Consider the following 15,284-nt stretch of genomic DNA (forward strand, 5'->3'; position numbering starts at 1 on the left):
AAAATTGTAAAGATAAAATTGTAGAGATAAAACTGCAAAAACACAAGTCATCATGTCTCACAAATCCACTGTCCTTCTATCAGGCACATCACTTCCTGCTCCTAATCACATCGCTCGCTGTGCAGATACCATGGTTTTGAGGATCATATTTGCAATAGAGAATGGATATGCAAAGTAAGTTTTTAAATCCCCTAGTTGTGTCTGTCTCCCAGTGCTTTAATTTTCATGAGTGCAAGTAACACAGCTTTCTGCAGTACTAACTGGACTCCCAGATAACGTAAGGAACTTGGACTTTTTTAAATAGTATTGCTCGCTTACCTCTCATGCCAAATTTTCAGAGACAATAGTTTCCCTTACCTCCTTTCCAAACTTTTAGTATTCTGCTAATTTTATATAAAAAAAGTTTAATTTCTCCCTAAAGAACATGGATAAAAAGTTTTATGTGATTTACTTTTCATACTACTACTAATAATTTAATTTTAGTAATAGGCAAACCAGCTTATTTTTGGTGAAGCTTACCAAGAGCCAGCAGATTTACAGCAAGGAGATGTTTTACTCAGACTTACAGACTGATAACAGCACATGCCTGTAATGACAGCACTGGTAATTACATAAGAGATGGTGTAATGTGAGCATAACAAATATTTTACTTTAGGGGATTTTTTTATGGTTTCTTTTGTGAATTTAAACAATTTCATTTGTATATAATCATAACTAGTTGTGAACAAAACGTTAGTTATTGTAGCAGGAACTTAGGCAGCCTGACTCACCTGGCCAAGTCACTCCCCCAGTTCCCCTCTACCAGGAGAAGTCGCTTTTCAGTGAGCGCTTCCTTCGAAATCATCCTTAATTGGAATCACCATTTTTGTTTTGGTTTATTTGTCATTCAGTTTAAAGTGCCAAGGGGTTTCTAGCTAGCCAGTATGTTGGTCTGCCCTCCAGCCTCTTTTACATGGTGCTTGCATAGCCTATATTGAGTTTCTCCCTCTTTCTAGACTCCAGTCTTCCCTGTCTTTTCCAAGCACCTGCAATGCATCTTCTCACTTCCCAGGTCGCATATTCCTGCCTGTTCCTTAGGAGGGAGTCACCCGCACGAAGCTCCTGCCCACTGCAGCTCCCTCAGGCGTTTTACAGAGGCGGTCTAAAGAAGGCTTGTTATCAGGGACCCACCTTAGCCTGCACCCTACAGCCCTCCTGGTTTTACACCTGAAGGGATAGGATAGTCCTTGTGTGAAGGGGATGAGCCCCATGCTCCCTTGAGGGCTCAGCTTTTCCAGGAAGGGCTTCTTGCTTAGAGAAAGCGGCTTTCTGCTTGTCTTCATGCTGAAATGTGACTTCACTCGCAGTATAACTGAAAACAACTGTTAGTCAGCTATGCATAGGAAAACAGATATCCGAGTACCTCCTCTGTATGCCATACTGTTGGGCAAGGAGGAGCGTAGGAGTTTTTAATGAAAGGGTAGGTGTGTGATTAAATTGTAAACAATTAAGAGCATGACGAGAAACAATTTCTCCTAAGTATAGTATTACATCTCGCTAATTTTCATTTTATAGCATTGGCAGATGTGTCACATTGCATGAAGGAAAAAAACATCGTGCTTTTTGGTGTCTCTCAAAATATTTTAAATGCGTACACAATAGCCACCATAATTTGAAAAATATTTACAGGAAACTTGCTTTTACTTAGTAAAGAAATGCTATTAGCCGTTTTGACAAAGTTAGTATAGTGTAGTAGGGTAGAATTGTTTTGGAAGGACTGAGAAGGAATGTTTGCTAAACAGGAAGCCCTGTACATGTATTTTCAGGGTGTTTTGCCTATTTCTTTTGAGCCAATTTATAATAGTTAGCAAGTTTACAGAAAGCATCATCCTTGTCTTTCAAAAAGTTCACAAAGATACACAAGCATTTATATTCTGCAGATGTGAAAACTAAGGCACAGAAAAGTTAAAAAAACTCAGCCAAAGCCTAACACAGGATCTCTGGCAGAAGTGAAAATCAAAACAAGACAACACTGATTTGAAGCTATTGCATCACCTTCATAGATTAAAGTTTGTATTTCAGGGATTTCAAATTTAGAGTTATTTTCCACTTATTTACAAATACCAGGAGTTTCTAATAGCAACATACAGAAATGCCACTAAGAGTGTAACTATCACTTACGTTGGGTGCGTGTCCAGTATGAAGGAACAATATCTCTAAATTTTCAATTCTGAACAAATAAAAGAGAGCTTTTGAAACTTGTTCGGAGGGATCTGGAAAACAGCATAACATAGCTCCATGAAGATAAGTCTGAGAAAATATTTCATTTGCTTTTGACCCTATTCACAGCCTTTCATACCATTAATTCCCTTGGGTTGCTTTTATTTTTGTGGGGATTTTTGGGGTTTTTTTCTTGGCAAAGTTTCAGGTGACAGAACCACACAACAGATAGTAGAAACTTCTGCTGCCTGTTTCTGTCCATGGAGGGAAAAATAGACAAAGAGCACCAGCTAAGAAAGAGGTAGATTTCCCTCTTAACCTTTTGCATCTCACCTTCTTAGAATACTAAAGCTTTGCTGGGGCATTTCAGCCTGATTTAAAGATGGAAGAAACCTTCCGCTAGTCAGAAAGCTGGTTTTAGTCTTTCTTGAAAATACTTGTAAGTGAATCTTATTTTGGTCATATGTGATGCATTTTTTTCTCTCAAAGGCTGATTAGGTAATAAAGGTACGGAACTGCAACAGCTGAGCCCACTCTATCAGCCTTGATAGTAGTTCTTTTGGGGGATCATGCCACAAAACTCAGGAAATCTTTGAACTATGAGTTATATCCCATGGTGTTTAGTATATATGAGAAAATCTAGGCTTCTAGCGGTCCTAGCCAACAGATCTAAAAACTGGTATAAGTTTGGGTCTTTTTTTTCTGGGCAGTGGGGTAGGAAGAGATTATCCTATTAATTAGATCAGTTAATATAGCTGGGAAGACACTGACAGACTTTTCTACATGCAATTCCTTCATCGGGTCTGTCTGTGTAGAGAAACAACACATTTCTTGGGTGTTTCCTAAGGTGACCCTCTGTAGTAACTACACGTACTTTTAAAAAACATGGTAATATGTACATTGACGGTGGGCAAAACTTGCAGAAAATCCTTACAAAAATGGTTTTCTCCACTTTATTTGGATGTGAAAAGTTTCTAGATTAATCTGGTTGTTAAAAAATGGGGGAAATAAAGTGTCAATTTGGTGTTAATACAGATTTTTTTTTCTTTTTAAAGGAAAAGGGATAAAGCATATAGATTTGGCCATGAAATGAACCTGCATTAAAAAAAGATCTGCTCATATTTAAGTACATGCAAGATCCTATCATCATGCTGGTCATCTGGTCTCCTTATTGCAAAATCAACATGCTCTAAGTTCACAAGTTAGCTAGGTTCATTTTAGGGAAAATACAGGAATTACATTTTATAGAGAAAAGGGTAGGATAAAGACAAGCATCTTATGAAAAATTAGTCACTTGGTATTGTATGTTCAGTTCATAGTTCCTTTTTGTCTAAACTGTTTCTTGTTACTAACAGTTATTATTTTGAGTTCTTTGTGAAATTTAGCACAGTGGGTATTCGCTTGCTGTTATTTCACTTTCCTGGGTGGAACAGGGCAGAAGTTGAGTACGTTTAGGATTTACTTGCTTATTATTATAGGGAAGGTGTATAGCATGACTTTGCACTTCAACAGAATAAATATCATGCAGACAGCATTCATCCGGGACATACTTGAAGAACAGTGGCACCCTTTTAACCTCAGTTCATTAGCTGGATAATTTACATGACAGGAATACTACTTAATGGAGATAAACCATTAAAATAGTTTCAAATAACCCTTGGTTTAATACTGCCCAATGTTTCTGAAATGCATTCTTGGAGAGGGATGCTTTTACTGTGAAAAGAGGAAAAAGCTACTGGTCAGGCTATTTTCAGTTACAGTATAGGTGAAAAACTTGAAATGGAGAAGCTGCTCTTTTTAAAGCTTGATTCTTACTAATCTTTTTACCTCCAATTAGTATAAACAAAAGAATGGCCTCTGAGTTCTTATCCTGGCTTTTCATTAGTGTCACCAAGATATTGGTTCTTTCAGGTAGGAACAGTCATTATCTTGAGAAAGATAAAATGATTAATTAATTTCAATAATATAGGTCAAATTTATACTTATGTGTCATTCAAAATTAATACCTAGGTATTGCTTCAAAATATGAACTGTTACCTACAGCTTTATTGAAGTCTTTGCCCAGAATGCTGCTCCCAAAAAAGTCAGTAGCAATTTTTAATATTAAAGTTCTTCAGAAAAGAATGAGTCAACAAGCACTTATGTTTTAATTTTCAGACCTGTTTAGTACTTGCTAATTGTATTAAAGCGCATTGTACACAGAGATGCTCAGTACTCTTGAAAAATCAAATAATTAGAGGTTATACATCCTGTGATGCAAACAACAATGGTTAATTCTTTAATACAGCCAAATTTCATTGTCTTATTTGTGTAGGTAGACCCACTGAAATCCTGAAGCAACTGGAAAAGTCATCTTAACTTCCTTTTCTGGAAGGGATAATACATATAAATAGACAAGCCAAGATACTTTATGCTGGTGTTCATTGTGTTACTGCAAATTATAATGACTAGATGTGGCTACGCACTTTTGTATAACGCTTCCGTTCTTTTCATTTTCTTACTTAAAATGTTTCAAATTGTGAACATGCAGCTGAAAGATATTTAAAACTGTGCAATAAGGGCTGTTTATTAGAACTGTGTATTGAGGAATTCTCACTGTATTTGGGATCTGATTGTACAAATACTCCTCTATTGAGAAGAGCATACACTAGAATTGGGTTTTTATTATTAACATTAGGTGGCCGTATTCTTTCTAGTTTTTAAATATTGGGCTCACTGCATCAGAAGCTTTCTGGATCAAATCTGTATTAATCAGATTTTAAAGCTGTTATATGAAAATTTTGATTTTGGCCTTCTGCCTGATTCTTTGGTTCAGATTGATTGTATAGCACACTGGGTTTTTAGTACAAGGTCAAGTGTTTTGTACATCTTCATGGAGTGACACAAAAATGCGTAATAGTAAGGAATTAAGTATGTTTCCGTATTTTTCTTTAATATTTGCTTAATTAACAATCTGAGTGTGTAATATACTCGCATAAGTATCTTGTATTCTGCTCCTAGAACAAATGAAAGTCAGCACGTTTCAAGTGCCTGCCAAAACATATTTTTAACTTTTGGTCTTGTACTTCATCCCATCATCCCAGTTTGTGCAGTAAATAATTTAATTTTAAATTCATTATACATTTTTCGTATTAAAATGGGTTCTAAGGCCTGTATTTAAATATGGATGGTTAGTATCTGGTGGGAGTCAAAATGTTTCTGGTTTCATTCCTTATACCTGCGCATTTCCCACACATTTTTGTTTTGTTGTATTTATTCAGTGCTTTCATATACTGATGTGGACAGTCCCTGAATATGGAATGAGCTATCTCTCTTCAGTTATCCCACAGTCTGTAGTCTAATCTGCACCAAACAAAACCTTAAATTACATATAGTATTCAGAATACTAAATTTGGGTGAAAGTGCTAAATGTGTGTTTCTTCTCTCTTCATCAAACTACCCAGAGGTACCTCAGTCATTCAAAACCAGTAATTCTTAGCTTGTTGTTAAATCTCAACTGTTGGCTAAATTCCACACGAGTTACTCCTTCCTTATATCACGGTTCATTGAAAGGACTTTTAAAAACATGTGTGAGTATCTGTGGCAAAAATCTTGGCCTGCTTTTCCAAGTTTGCTTAACAAAAGAGAACTGTTCATATGGATATATCTCCCCCCCAGCCCAATTAATTTCCAATGGAAATGTCATCATAACCTCCTATAGCAGTTTTCCAACACAGACCTGTTCTGCTCAGCCTGCCTAGTTTCAGAAGCTGCTTCTGTTAAATATTGATTGTTTTAATGCTCTCGTCCTCTTCTGTGCTTTATATACTTCTGAAGATCCAGGTACAGTTTAGGTTCAGAAGATTAAATAACATGTTTTACAATCAAAAAATGCTATAAATATTGCTTCATGAATTTGCCATTCTGGCAATCTGCCGTCTTTCCTCTTGTTCTTCATGACAGACAATGACTATGTCTATGCTAGGATTTCTTCATCAGTAATGGAATACATATGGCTTTATCAGTGTAGTTTAATTATTCCCCACACAAGCAAAACAACCTGTATTAGTAGAAGCATTGTTTTGCTGGTATAAACTCTGTGTATACCAGGGGAATCAGCTGGTATAGTTAGGCTGTGCATGGCCGGAACCTCTTCACAAACCTAATTCACATGCCAGCAGGTTTGCAAATTAATTCCTTTAAACTAATCCTTGCATGCTAAGAATGTCCTATTGACTTTCCTGGAACTGCTTGAATGCTTGTGACATGTAAACTAAAGTGCGTTAAAAGAGGAGAGCCCCTGATGTGAATTCAGGGTGAGGTTTGCCACTGATTTCAGTAAGGTAAGGACATCACCTCAGCTGTTTGCTGGGTCAAAGCCTTGCTTTTAATGAAGTGGAAATGGCATTATACCATCTTTTATGAAACAATTATAGATATAAATCAAACCCGTTTCCCGTTACTACTTTAAAGTAATTTCTCCAATGACTATGACAGCTTTTCCTGTGGTTGCTAAAATTGATGTGGTTATTGTCACCGGAAGGAAATAGAAGGATCATATACGAAGCAGCACAAACAGAAACCTATTAGGAGGACTGATATGGATAAATTGATAATCTCCTGCTACTTATTGTGTTTCTCTCTTGATGCCCACGGTATGTAACGTATTGCAAAGCCAGAAGATGCTGAGAATAGCTGTGCAGTGTGGAGGCTTTAGCCGTAACTCACTCAAATGAATTGAAAGGTCATTTCAGATCATTAATATAGCCTTAAATGTGTGTTGTCAAGGTGGCCTAGAGATGCATTATTCACTCTATACATTTTGTTTTCATGTTGCTTTGGGTTCACCTCTTGTTTTCCTAGATACTGTTACCCATCATATTTTAAGATTGTATATGTTACTTTGGGACTTGTATATGATCCCTCTGGTCAGCGTTTTCGTCCTGGAGCCCTGAGATGCTTTTGGTGACTTTTCCTGATTGAACAAACGCATTAGCTTCCAGCTCCTACTGCAGCATATGTCTGATATGGGTTAAACTGATCAACATGTAGGTTATAAATTACTATTTTGAAAAAGATTTTAATAACGAAACTTGAGAGTGCAGGCAGTTTTGGTATTACGGTCCTAGTGACGGCACGTAGACGCATCATACTTGTCTCCTTGGCTGGTGCTGTGGTTCACAGTGGGGCTGGGTGGCAGAGCACAGCCCTGCCTTTCCTGTTTGGGGTTTCAGGCTTGGCAACAGACTGTGAAAATAACCGAGGGCCACGGGGTATGCTCCGTCAGCCTGCCTGGGAAGCCTCACTTCTGCAGCACAGGTCAAGGTAAATAAAAGGACAATTTGCATCTGCCATCACAAGAAGCGTGGCCAGCAGGTCAAGGGAGGTGATTCTGCCCCCCTGCTCTGCTCTGGTGAGACCCCACCTGGAGTGCTGCGTCCAGCTCTGGGGTCCTCAGCACAGGAAGGACATGGACCTGTTGGAGCGGGTCCAGAGGAGGGCACAAAAGATCAGAGGGATGGAGCACCTCTGCTATGAGGAAAGGCTGAGAGAGCTGGGGTTGTTCAGCCTAGAGAAGAGAAGGCTGTGGGGAGACCTTATTGCAGCCCTTCAGTACTTAAAGGGGCCTACAAGAAAGATGGGGATAGTCTTTTTAGGAAGGCCTGCTGCGACAGGACAAGGGGTAATGGTTTTAAACTAAAGGAGGGTAGATTCAGACTGAACACAAGGAAGAAAACTTGTCATGATGAGGGTAGTGAAACACTGGCACAGGTTGCCCAGAGAGGGGGTAGATGACCCATCCCTGGAAACATTCAAGGCCAGGCTGGACGGGGCTCTGAGCAGCCTGATCTAGGTGAAGGTGTCCCTGCCAGTTGCAGGGGGGACGGACTGGATGGCTTTCAAAGGTCCCTTCCAACCCAACGCATTCTACGATTCCAATTTCAAGGTTGAGGCAGAGAAAGGAGTTGGCAATGCAGTCGAGATTGTGATGGGAATCTGGAAAAACATCGTTGCTGTTAGAAACTGGAACTGGAGTTGACTACTCAAGAGTTGAGCTGAAGGTAAATGTGACCATAGCAGTTTCAGAGCTTCTGTCAGATTTTAAAGGTGAAGCTCTCATGTATTCTTCTACGTTCTAATTTTCTCAGTTGTTGATTTATAGTAATTTTTCTAGTAATTATTGCTTTCTAGTCATTTCTAGTAATTTTATCAAAGGATGAAAATGGGTTATTTTGACAGCATATATATGCCTGCAAAATGCATTAAAAAAATCCTACTGTTTGTCAGGGCTTTGGGACATTTTTGTGAAAAATCAGTGCATAATTTCAGTTTCCACCATAATTTAAATCTCATAGATGAAACTGCCATTGGAAGAAAATCCTGAATCACATGCAGGCTCCAAAAACACTTGCCAGTACCCTTTCCAGTGATATTCAAACACAATTTCGTACATTTAATTTTTCACCTAATTAATTGCAAAATAATTTGACTTGCGTTGGAAATGAGATGTCAAAATTGCGAAACGTTAATTGGGACACTGAGCTGCCAGGCTGCAAACCCCCATCGCGTCCCTTTCCGACGGCCAGCCGCCGCGTGACGGCTGCGCCGACGCTGGGCGCGTTCCCACGCGTGTGCTTGCGCGCGGAAGCTTCCTGCCGCCGCGAGGGAGGTGCCCGTCTTTTGCAGTCTGTGTAAATGGCGGCCGCTGGCTCCCGCTCTCGCCTCGGGCCCCGCGGCCGGACCGCTCCGCCTCGCCGAGCTGCCGCCATCCCGGTTCCCCCCGCTGCCGCCGGCTGCGGCAGGGACCAGTGCCGTCCGCCGCTCGCCTCCTCAGGGGCCAGCGGGGCTCTCCCCGACACCGCCGCCACGGGGGCGGCTCTTGGGGCCGGGGCCGCGCTCACCGGCCGTTCCCGCCCACGTACGCGGCGCACGGACGCTTCCAGCGGCCGGCCGGGGCCCCGCGGCGCCCGGCTGGACCGACCCGCGGCCTGAACCCGCCGGGGGGCTCCGCGGGCCGGCTTCGGTCCCGCAGCGGGCGGGGCGGGGCCGCGCTGCTGCCCGGTTCATTACGGCGGCGCCGGGGAGTCCCGCGGGCGGGGTGGGGGCGGGGCGCGCGCTGGGGATTCCCCCGCCGCCCCGCGCGGAACGTTCGGGATCGTTCCGTGACGTCACGGCCGGGGGCCCCCGCCGGCAGGGCGGGGGCGGGACCGCGCCCTCGGCGGCGGCCGGGAAGCCCCGCCCCGGGCTCCCGCGGGCTCCCGCGGCGCCTCTCGCGAGGCTTGCGCGCGCGGAGCACTGCGGCGGGCGGCGGCGCCATTTTGGGAGCGAGGCGAGCGGGGTGTGTGCGGGGTGTGTGTGTCTGCGTGCGCGCGCGCGCGGGCGGGGGGGTGTGCGCGTGCGGCGCTCTCGCGCCCCTGCCCCCCGCGGCGCGGGGGGGGGGGGGGGGACACGGCCGCCGGCGGGCCCGGGGCCCCCCCAGCGGGCCCGGGGCACCCCCAGCGGGCCCGGGGTATCCCCAGCGGCGGGCGGGCCGGCGGCGGCGGGCCGGGGGCGCCGAGGCCGGGGGCGGGTACTGGCGCGCGGGGCGCCGGGCCGCCCCGGTCCCTCCCCCGGCGAGCGGCCGGGCCCGCCCTCGGGGAGGGCAGGGGGAGCCGCCCGCGGGCCCCCGGCGGGGCGGACGGCGGCGGGGCGGCCCCCCGGGAAGGCAGGGCGAGCGCCCGGCGCGGGCCGGCGGAGCGCTTCCCGCCGCGGCGCCGCGACAGAAGGCCGGCGGTGGCCGGGGAGCCGGAGACCTGCCCGCGCGGCGGGCGGGCGGCCCCGCGGCGGCCAGGCTTCCCCCGGGCGCGCCGGGGCTTCCCCGGGCGGCTCCCGCCGCTGCCCCGGCGCCTCCCGTGCTTCCGCCCGGCGTCCCTGGACCGGGCCGGCGCCTCCCTGCCTCCCGGGTGCCTTCGGCAGAGCTGTGCATCTTCCCCAATAAAATAAGAAATGCCCCTTTCTTTCCTTTTTTCTTCTTTTTTTTTTCCTCTGGGGGATGAGAGGCAGGGAAGCGTTTTCGCTGCCGGGCTGCGTTCCCCGGTAAATATGTCTGCTGCTTTCTGCGGATGCGAGGGAAGGTTTCACGGAGGCTTCTGTACTCGCGTTCGGCTCCCTGACTGCATCTGTGTTTGCTTTTTAGGGTTCAGGTTTACGTGTTTGTCTAACGCCAGTTCAGATGTCAAAAGAGAAAACTGATTGTTCCGGTTCTTTCCACCGTAGGCAGTTTGGATTACAAAGAGAGTCCTGGATCTTTGCAGCCTTTTGCCTCAGCTGGTAGGGAGGGAAAAAAAGGTGGAAACCGACCTGCAGCAGTTGCTTCTTCTGGAAGGGGAGACATATCGGACACTCTTCTGGGATTGTTTGTCCAAGCGCTTCGTCCCGAAAAGGCTCCCGAAACGATCAGTAGGCATCTGAGAAGCGAACTGGAAGTCTGAAGTCCTGAGGTTTTTCTTTCTAGCAGTGCCGAGCACCTCACCCTTGGACGCTTTTGTCCCCGTGGCATGGATACATGGCTAAATTTATCAAGTTCTGAATACTTCAGCTGCCAAAATAAAGTGCTTTCTTGCTTTTAGATACTGTTTTCTTTTAGGCAGCGTTCTGTGTGAGTCATAGACATAAGCAGTTTTGTTAACTGGCTCCGGGTTAAATGCAGCCTGAGTCACTGTGTAGACATTGCTGAAAAGTTTCATGGCAGATATTTTTCCCCTTATCTTATTTTTTAGATTTTCTGAAATAGCCTTCTGTCATTTTGCAATGAGACCTACTTTCTAAATGAAGAATCTAATAGACGTTTGTTTATCTTTTTTTCTTTTATGTTTTATTTAATATTTTTGTTGAAAAATGTTGTTGCCAATAAGCAGTATGGAGGTATCCAGATAGCTGTTGTTTACCAATGCCTCTGTTACCGGAAGCTAGGAAAGGTTCCACAGTTCAGATGTGAAATTTGGATTTTTGGCTTCACAGTTTGTGGTGTAAAAAGTGTATTTATTTCACCTGGAGCTGATGCTTCTTATACTGATATGTACATGGAATAGACAAGAGAAGAAGCTGTCAGAGGAAAAAAAAGCTTTGTAAGACAGAGAGTTGGCAAATTTCGGAAATAGCCTCGTGGAATCTGTAAGCAAGAAGGATGGGTAGCTGATTTCTGTGAGGTCAAATCTATGTCAAACAGCTACGAATGTAGTATCAACAAGAGCTCGGGATATTATCTCAAGGAAAACAAACTGGAAAAATATAAATCAAGCAGCACGAAGACCTTGTGCGGTCCTCTTGGATTAGGTAGGTGTTGTAGTGTTCATAAATCAATTTACATTTGAATAAACATTTTTTCGGTAGAATGGTTAAACCAGTAATGTTTACTGCCTAGATGATGATGGGTTTTTTTTGAGAATGTTGAAATGAGCTTGCAGAATCTAATTTTTACTTGCTGTTTTTAATAATTAAGGGAATGATTCTTTAAGAATTTGAAGAATACGTATGCGGGGAGAAATGTGTAGGTATGAGTGTGATTTTTCTGGGAGATTAAAGAATAGGTACACCTAGATTGAGTCCATAGGTAACTTAGCCTTCACTGTAATATTGTAATCTCAACAATGAGCTATTATACTTATTGAACAAGTCTGCTGGATGGCTTGAGCATCTCTGTCTTTCTATTTGTATTAGATGTTTTTGCAGCATGAAGGTACTACTAATGTAGCGTGGGGTTTTTTTGTTTTGTTTTGTTTCCTTCCACTCTTCTTTGTCACTTACGGAAGCCAGATATTTTTTACTAAAAATTAGTTTGCTGCCTATGCAAACTAGCTTTTTAATGTGTTGTTATTTTAAAGTTGGGTTTAGAGTAATTTCTTATTCTGTAATGGGAATGAATGAGTCTGAGTGGTCTGCAAGTATAACATTACAAAAAACCTCCACCTTTTTGGAAGGATTCAAAACAAAGCCTAGTGGTGAACTAACTAATTTTACATGTTAGTTTTAGATGTATTGTTGTCCCCTTCCTCCTGTAGTGGTTAAATATTTCTGAAGATAGATAGAGTTTAAATGTTGAAATTAATATATTCACAATAATTTTTTTGTAGGTTTGCATTCAGCTGAATTGCTACTGCCTCAAAAGAAAATGGACAGAACAACTTAATTCAAAAGTCAGTGGTAATTTTACTTAAGTTCTCTCCCCCCTACCCCACATTGATTATTCATAAAGCTTTAATTAAAGCATTATGGGTTAGACTGTGAACTGAGTGTCTGGTAAAGGTGACACATTTAGCTTAGTCACCATCTTTTAAAAAAATTTTTCAGAGCTTCTGCAATACTAAAGTATTAGTAGTAGTGAGCTAATGAGAAAAAAAAAAGGTTTTCTTGCAGGGCAATGCAAAGATGTTTGGGAAGATGGCTTGTGTTAAAGCCTGGTAGAAAAAGTAAAGTTAAGCATGTGAAACGATGTGTAAAGATTACTACAGTGCTTTTCCCCCCTGTAGCTTGTTATTTTGACCACAAATGAAAGAAAGACTTGCATGTAAATAAGTTTTTTTAAATTCTCAGTCTCACTGAAGTGGTTCTGTTCTGTATGTTGTCTTGTCAGTATCTAAAAGTTGATCTAGCTTCAGTATTTTGCTTTCTTTGGATGGCCTTGCTGTTTTGTTATTTTAAGTTCTATTTCAGTTTCGTTGTTTTGAAAACATGGAAACTGTGGAACATGAATAGGAGGCTGTTTCTGTAATCTCTTGTGTCTGTGGCTTGTGGCTCTTCTACATTGAGTCTCAGTGTGGCTGGGGATTGACTGAATGAACTGAGCCACATGCGAAGGAACCAAACCAACAGAGAAGAATAATCTTCTTCATTCCTTTAGTTGGATTAATCTGTGTTTTATTTGAAAGCATTTGGTAAATGGAAAGAGTTCAGGCGTGAGTGGCCATTAAATTTGATTTTTGCCTATTGTATGGTCATAAACAATAGCAATACGAGTACTTGCTTCTTAACTCATAGAAAAAGTGATGTGTCTCTTTTTTGAAGTTATTAACTTTCAGTGCTATGAGATACTTCTACCTCTTGACAAGAGGCTCTCACTGAAATCAAGGAGCTGCATCCCCCACAAACTGTTTTGGGTGACATCTTTGTCTGGACTCTTTCCCTTCTGGATGTTTTGAAGAGTTTGCTTTTTAGCTTCATTAAAGTAACTCTGTCTTCACATCTCTCTGTTTGCTAGTAGGATAATTCTTTTTTTCTTTTTTGTTCGCACTTGGGAAGTGCAGTTGTTCTTATTTGTATGCATATGTACTTGACGAGGATTCAGGTGTGTTTTAGAGCTGTGCCCTTGTACCCAAAGCAAAATTCATGCTTAGGTGAAGCCTGTTGAGGAGAAAATGCCTAGCATGCTGATCCACTTTAATTCCTTCTTTAGGTATTTATTTGTATACTGCTGACAGTTTAAGTGGTTTGCAGACAACTATGAAGATAAGGTCCTTGCCCCCAAGAGCTTATACTTTAAGCTTTGATGTAAACATAGCTTTTGTACTGGAATAACTGTCAGCAGCTTGGCTCTTTTACTGATGCGTTGATTCTGGTAGAATCCTAAAATGGGTACATTTGTATTGAGAAATTGTCTTGAATGGTGTAGACTGCTCTGCTGCGTGAAGAAAAACATGTTGGTGGAAGCTTTTAAGAGTAAGCAGAATCTAAACTTGCAGTGAAGCTTAGGTGGAATTACATCTGTAAAGTGATACAGGGAAACTGTGTAGATATTTAGCTTTGTTAGTACTTCACAAGTTAATGTACTTCATGCTCCTTTTTTTTTTTTTTTTTTTCCCCTCCATTCTAATGAGATTCTTCTGTGTAAAATGTGTGGATAAAACAATGTGACAGTGATAGTTCATTAGTAACTTCTGGGGAAGTTGCTTTTATTTGTTTTTTAGTACTAGGAGTAAATTCTGTCGTGCAAGAAGAACTATGTGCAGACCTTATTATAAACAAACTTGAATGAGACTTGGCATGCTTTTTGTTTTGGTTTTTGTTACTATGTGTGTTTGAGCAGTAGTATTACATAGTGACTGATGATGATGCCCTGTGTGGTGCTATCAGTTCTTCCACAATCACCTCCTTTCATTTTCTGGGTAAACATAGGGAAACAGCTGACATAGAATTGTTTTTTCTGCTTTGTATGCTCAGGATATGTCAAAACCGCTACCTTTTTCAACTGCTTTTTCTTCAGACCCTTGTGAAGACTGCAAAGTGCAAAAGAATTCCCGGTGATTTTGTTATGTGATGTGTGCTGGACGGGGTGGTGGTGTTACTGCACTAACACTTCGGCTCTTGGACTTTGAAAAGTCCAAAGGGCAAGAGATTAGTGTTTGTCTAGCTTTCTGCTAAGTGGTACTGGAAGTGTGTAGGGTTTCAAGCAGAAGGAACCTGGTTGTAGTTTACCTTCAAACGTGAAGTTATTCTGTATTACAAAACAGTTTGCTTTTTTTAATTCACATTTTGGTACCATGCAAGAAGAAAAATCTTTTTTGATAAAAGTCGTGATAAAGTCATTGGAAGCTCTCTCATTAACTTTGGCTGTTTCTAAAACATTTCCTAAAAGATGTTTTGATTGTTGTGACATGAACATTTGATTCACAGAAGTGATGTAAACCCTGTTGCTTGTGACCCATACCTATATATAGAAAGGGGACTGTACGATAAAGAGCAGCGGTTGGGATTTTTGGAACACCAGTGTCCCCCCAAGTCTGCCGACATTCTAGATCCTTATGCAAAACAAAATGTGCTTTAGTTGATTCATCCTCACATAGGGAACTTGAGCCATAAGTAGAAATCAAGGTGGGTTTTCCTTTTTTTTTTTTTTTTTTTTTGTTCATTTGTTTTTTGCTAAGTCACTGTAAAGCTAGGTTTTAGGGCTGTGGCTGTACTAGAGAATGTATTGGCTTTAAATGGTGAAAAAATTGACCATTACCATTTCACTCCATACAGTTCTCATACTTAGGCATGTCATAAGACTTTTGGAGGTGTTCAGATTTGACAGAGGACCTCGCTCCTTCCTCCATGTTCTGCAGGAAGCCTTAGTTCTCACACTTCTTTTT

At 42.3% G+C, this 15,284-nt stretch overlaps 1 protein-coding gene across 9 annotated transcripts in view; it reads left to right on the top strand.

The window, feature by feature from the left end:
• The first annotated feature begins 9,366 nt into the window (after positions 1 to 9,366).
• GPBP1 (GC-rich promoter binding protein 1) overlaps positions 9,367 to 15,284 on the top strand; it is a 35,961-nt gene continuing 30,043 nt past the window's right edge. For 6 of the 9 annotated variants that reach the window (XR_015705231.1, XM_087759716.1, XM_087759721.1 and 3 more), the window contains exons 1-3: positions 9,370 to 9,517; positions 10,355 to 11,493; positions 12,291 to 12,353. The gene's annotated coding sequence lies outside the window, so the exon portion shown is untranslated. Of the gene's footprint in view, positions 9,518 to 10,354; positions 11,494 to 12,290; positions 12,354 to 15,284 lie in introns of all 9 variants that reach the window. The other 3 variants (XM_087759717.1, XM_087759718.1, XM_087759720.1) reach the window with 3 other exon arrangements.

The sequence above is a fragment of the Nipponia nippon genome, unplaced genomic scaffold (genome assembly GCF_047370975.1).
Source record: "Nipponia nippon isolate SJK-2023a ecotype South Korea unplaced genomic scaffold, ASM4737097v1 scaffold_20, whole genome shotgun sequence".
NCBI classification, from domain to species: domain Eukaryota; kingdom Metazoa; phylum Chordata; class Aves; order Pelecaniformes; family Threskiornithidae; genus Nipponia; species Nipponia nippon.